Below are 6,093 nucleotides of genomic sequence, written 5' to 3' on the forward strand. Positions count from 1 at the left end.
CAGAACAGAGCCACACCCGAGCCACCATCAGCGACTCCACAAACAGCTACCTCTTGCTCTGTTTTGTTCTTTTTCTCTCTCTTTTATCTTTTCTCTTTTAATATTGATATAGGATGGTATTGTTTTTTATTTACTGAAGGTATTTACAAAGTTTGGGTTTTGAAAATTTTATTATCTTTGCAATAGTTTATTGTTTAGTTATTTGTTTTTGTATTTTATTTTATTGGTAGATTTAGTTGGAAGATCATATTTAATTACGCTTGGGTTCATATTTAAATTAGTTATTTTTTTCTTTCCAAGATTTAATTTTTGTTTCGATGTTTGGTTTAGTTAGGACCGGTTTTATCAAAGTTCGTATTTTTATTTTTTGTCATTGTTTTTTTTTTTTTATATGTTGCATTTTGGTTTTAGTTCTTGAATTGTTAAAGTTCCGATTTTTAGTGTGTGCTTGAATCTGATTGAGTTTCCATAGTGTGTTTTTAATTCCGTGTCTGAAGTTACCATCTTTAATTAGCACTTGCTTCGATATTTCCTTGAGTAGGTTAGGGTTTCCATTAGTGTTCTTTAATTCACTGCATGTTAGTTTTAGGACTTTAAATTGCGTGTCATTTAATTTGTCAAAAGTGAAATTGAACCATCCCGAAAATCCTGAATCTGAACCAAGTTCAGTGCAATTTAATTTCAATTGGAAGAACGTTAAATTTGAGATTAAACGCATTCCCTGAGGAGACGATCTAGCCCTTGGGCTTAATATTACACGACAGAACTCCTATACTTGGGATAGCTTCCGAGCTACTCATTTTTAGAGTGAGTCAATGGTAATCCTCTAAGCACTTTCCTGATCATCTCATAAGTAGGGTAAGTTTTTCCTAGAGCATTTAGAGAATTAATGATGTTTGTGAATCTAGTGTACATGGTAGAGATAGATTCATTAGGAGACATTTTAAAAGCTTAATACTTACTAGTAAGCATGTCAATGCGATTGTCTTTTATGTCTTTGGCTCCTTCATACATAATTTTTAATTTTTACCATATTTCTTTTGCACATTTATATGTCATGATTCTATTGAATTCATTTACAGTTAATGCACAATAGAAAGCATTCATAGTACTAGCATTAATTTGCATTAACTTCATATCATTTTCATTCATTTCATTTTCAAGTTTAGGAACTTCCTTATTATCAACAATTTTCATAGGCACATAGTTACCTTGAATAATTACTCTCCAATCCCTCCAATCCATTGTTTGAAAGAAGATCCTCATTCTTTACTTCCAAAAGGTTACACCACAAAAAATTAGAGGCCTTGTAGAGGATTGACCCTCACCAAAAGGGATACACCTAGGTTTGTCATATTATCTTTATGCAAATACAATTAGGTTTATTGTGACCACCAATTGTGAGTTTAGGTGTAATCCTAAGAGTGGGGTGAATTGGTTATTTAAAAATTTATGCAAGTACTTAAACAATTTTTGCTACGTTTTCAAGCAAGTGATCTAACTACGCAAATGATATCAATATTTACAGTAAATATAATGTAAATGTGCTCAAATTTAAATAGTTCAAGGAAGAGAGAATGAAACCGTGTTTTTACAAGGTTCGGCTATCCTTGCCTACGCCCTTGCCTCAAGTAACCCACTTGAGGATTCCACTAAAACACTCCTTCACTAGGTAGAGAAACCTCTCTCCTTTAGTAGGCGGAGATGCCTCTCTCCTTCAATAGGTGGAGATGCCTTTACAATACCTCCTTCAATAGGCATAGATGCCTCTCTCCTTTACCTAAGCAGAGATACCTCGACAAATCCTCCAGCGAAAAGCCCCTTTTGCTTGACAACAATTACTCCAGAATTGTCGAAATACAATGTAAAATCGAAGTAGAAGTTGTACAATGAACACTCTCTGAATAGAACAAATAAGTACACTTATAAATCACACGCTAATACACTCCCAAATGAATATAAACAAAGCTCAATGGAGTAACAAGGGTTTTCTAGGTTTTTGAATGAAATACGCTCTGAATGATAATCTCAATACTAATCTCAATAATAATATTCTACGTTAATCTCTGTTCTAAACAAGTTTAAAGGCTAGGTATTTATATGAAAATTTGAATTCTTGCCGTTGGGCGTATTTAATAGCTTAATAAATGAAAATCTTAGCCGTTTTATGGCTGTTACAATAATTATCGCGCATGCTTCGGTCGCCCGAACTATATGTTCGGTTGCCCAAACCAACTTGATATGGAATTTTCAAAATTCAGTAGCCACTTGGTTGATTAAACTCTGAGGTTTGGTCGCCCGAACTAACCAGGTTTCGAAATTTCAGAAGTTAGTAGTAAGTGGGTTAACTAAACTCTGAGGTTCAGTCGTCCGAACTACCTTGAGCCAGACCAGTGTTCAAATAATATCAATTCGGTCGACTGAGCTCTTTGCCTCAGGCGCCCGAACATCTTGGAGCTACAAAATCTTTTGTTTTTCATTCCAAAAATGTTTTTTAGCATTTGGATATAAGTTTTGCACTTGTATCAAATGTTTTCCATGAATTTTAGATTGCCCAAAGTCCAACTAAGTCACCTATGAGCTTCATCATAATATTCAAAGGTAGTGTACTTACAAAGGTCCTAATTGCAAATATACATTAAAAAAGTTCTTCATGTCTTCAAGCTTGCTTTTTATAAGCTTCATGATCTTAGCCAAATAACATCATCTTGTCTGCTTCATGACTTCCATTTTGCATATGTTATTATGTTTTAATACCTTATCTCCTGTGTACACACTTAATAGCACAATTAGATGTCTTGGTTTGTCATTATCAAAACGGGATGAAACCTAGATAGGCCAACAATATCAAGAATCATGGAACATAACATGTAAAAGATGTTTGAAAAAATTTCAATACCACCTAAGGGACAACTGTATGCAACAATTGTTCTTAAGAAAAAGTCACAACAATGTCAAGGTATATCTAATCATGATGAAATTTTAAAAGAATATCCATTTAATAAAAAAATATCTAACTTTATATAACCCAAACATAAGGCTCAAGTCAAAATTGCTAATAATTCAAGTATGATTTGGATTACAATGTTCGAAAATGAGGCCGAAAAATTCTTTTCTACCAATATTACACATTTGGGATCTTTAAAGGTATATGCAACAACTATATTTATTCACAAAAAATAATACAAATGTATATGACAATTGCATAAATAATTTATTTACTATCATTTGTCATATAGAGAAAGTGGATATGATGAATTTCTTAAACCAAATGACGACAAGTCTATGGAAGCCATTCATTTTTACACTATGGAAGTCAATCTTGATTTTTGAAGGAAAGTAGATGAACAATTACATATGTATTGTAATAGAAGAAAATGACGATAAATAATCACATTAAATAACTTTTTTTAAAATAATATAAACATGATTATATGCTAAAAATATAATGTGTTAAAAAAATCACAGAGTTGAATAATTGTATTAACAATTATGGCATAGATTGTGGTCTACGAAGTATTACTTTTTGTGCATAATCAAACAATTACTTGTATTATTAGTTGTTTTTTTTTCTTCTATTTTTTCCCCTTATGAATTATAAATATTGAGTGCTTAACCCAATGTTTGCTAGAACTTTGGCCTAAACATTAATTAGGATGCTTTCATATATTTAGATCATAGACCATGCTTCCCTAATATCAAATGTGTTTCAAATATGATTACATAAGTCAACTTCACTGTCTACACTTTAAATTACAAACTACAATTATATATTTGCTATTATTCTCAATTATTTCATAATACTCTATTCTCAATAATAAATTAGAAGAGTATGTAGTTTGGATTCAAACTCATAAACTTGTTCAATATAATAATTTGGATTCATTTATTATTTTTAAAATAATAAAATTGAAAAATCAATTTTTCACGTGAAACACGTGCGCCAAATAGTATTAGGAAGTGAAAAGGAATATAGTTTATAGATTTTTTTTATAACACAATGACACTTATAATAGGAAACTTGGAATAAAAATCCATCAAAAAATGATAAACAAAGAATCTTATAAAACACATAATAATTACATAAATCATAATAACAAGAAAAAACCAATTGATTACCAACACAATCAAATGAATCCTAACACCCCCCCCTTTTTTTCAAAATGAAACCAAAGAAAAGAAATGAAATGCAAATAAAATCAAGTGCATGAAGCAATTGGGTCTTTGAATTAAATGCAAGACCTATAAATCTAAATTAAGTTTTTTAAGGAAACAAAGCATGGAATCAAAACTAATGATAAAATCAAATAGTGCCTAATTACTTCTATAAGAGTGAACATTTTACATAGATCAAAAATTAGGGGGTGGGGATTGCATATAGTGGTATAAAAAAGATGTATATAAAGACTAACGTTATGTTTGGTTTGTGGAATAGCTTCCTTCAAATAAGAGGGAATATGTGGGAATAGAGGCAATAGCTAGCTTACCATAAAATATAGTAAAACAAAAAAATATATAAGAAGAAAGATTAGTCAGTCACAAGAGAAAGAATAACAATTTGACTTACTATCATCAATCGATAAGTTTCAAAACATTGAGACAAACATCCACATTAGGATTCAAAACTAGTCTGAGAAGGCTAACTCTTTTATGAAACACGCCTAACTTAAGAAGAGAAGCTGCCACGATCCCCCTTTTATTACCCTTGAAGATGTACGAGATTGGGAGGAGAAGTCTGATTAGAACTCCCACCAAGACATGCAAGCAACTGGTCAAAGATGGTGGAATCCATCAATGAAATGTTGTGAGGGAAGTAACTAGGAAAGGAGGAGTAGAGGAAAGAGGTAGTGGTTGAAGATGCTCGATCGAAATGACATTAATTACTGATGTAATGACACATTGTTTTAGCTATCGAGAGAGAGTGAGAGGGATGGATGTGAGGAGAGAGAGAAAAAAACATAGTACGAGTTGAATCAATGTATAGGGAAATTCAGAAAGAAAGAAAGAGTAATGGGTCATTTGTTTGCACTTAATAATCTTTAAATAGAGGTTGAACTCCAAATGGTTCAAAACTAAGTGAATTGGTTGTGTCTACTTACCTCCCTACTCTAGTTTGGTCAGAGCATTCATTGAATTGCTTATTGACAAAATTTCCTAGAAGGACACCTTCCATATGTCTTCTTGCTCAAACATATTTATGAACAAATTTTTGATGAACAAATTTGTCTCTCCTATGAATAGAGAACAAATTCATATATCCTACAAACAAATCTATCTCCAATGAGCATATTAACATCTCTCTCTCTCTCTCTCTCTCTCTCTCTCTCTCTCTCTCACACACACACACACACACACACATTGGTAGTTGATGATGAGCAAGGAGCGATTGTTGGTGATTGGTGAAGGAGAAAAAAGATGTTTTTGCTGCCCAATTGGAATAACTTTAACAAAATCTCATATTAGATCAAATGCTTTTGGATTTTTTTTTATGATTAATTTGTTCTAGACCATTGATCCTCTTTAATTCAAAATTTTCAAATTCAATATTAATCCTTTTAAAAAAAAAAAAAAAAAAAACCTTGTGCTCTAGTTGTGCCTTAGGAAAATAGAAGACTTGAACGGTAGGAGAAGGGGAAGAAGGAAAAGGAAGTGGATGAGAGACTTGTCAATAAATATGGAGGTTGGGGAAAGGGTTATCGTTGGTGTGAATGAATTCTAATTGATCTTGAATTTTTTATATACTTCTTTTTTTTCGTCGTATGTGATTCCAATATTTTATGCCACCGTTTGTTTTATATTTAAATTTGCATTTTGCAAATTTTAGAAGGTTAAAATGAAAAATTGCATATTTAGAAATTAATTACCAAATAATTAAAATAATTCAATACTCAGTTTCAAAGGATGACTCTAGTTATATTGAGCACATGGTTCTTAAATTTAGATTTGTATTCGTTATTTGGAACAAAATTGGAATGTTTAATTTTGTCCTTAGAGATGGGTGAGACTAAAAATTGAATACCCTAAACATTGTTAATTTAAAAAATAAAGAAAATTCTAATAGAAAGTAGGCACCCAACAAAATACACATGTTTT

This window comes from Malania oleifera, chromosome 6 (genome assembly GCF_029873635.1).
Source record: "Malania oleifera isolate guangnan ecotype guangnan chromosome 6, ASM2987363v1, whole genome shotgun sequence".
Classification (NCBI taxonomy): domain Eukaryota; kingdom Viridiplantae; phylum Streptophyta; class Magnoliopsida; order Santalales; family Ximeniaceae; genus Malania; species Malania oleifera.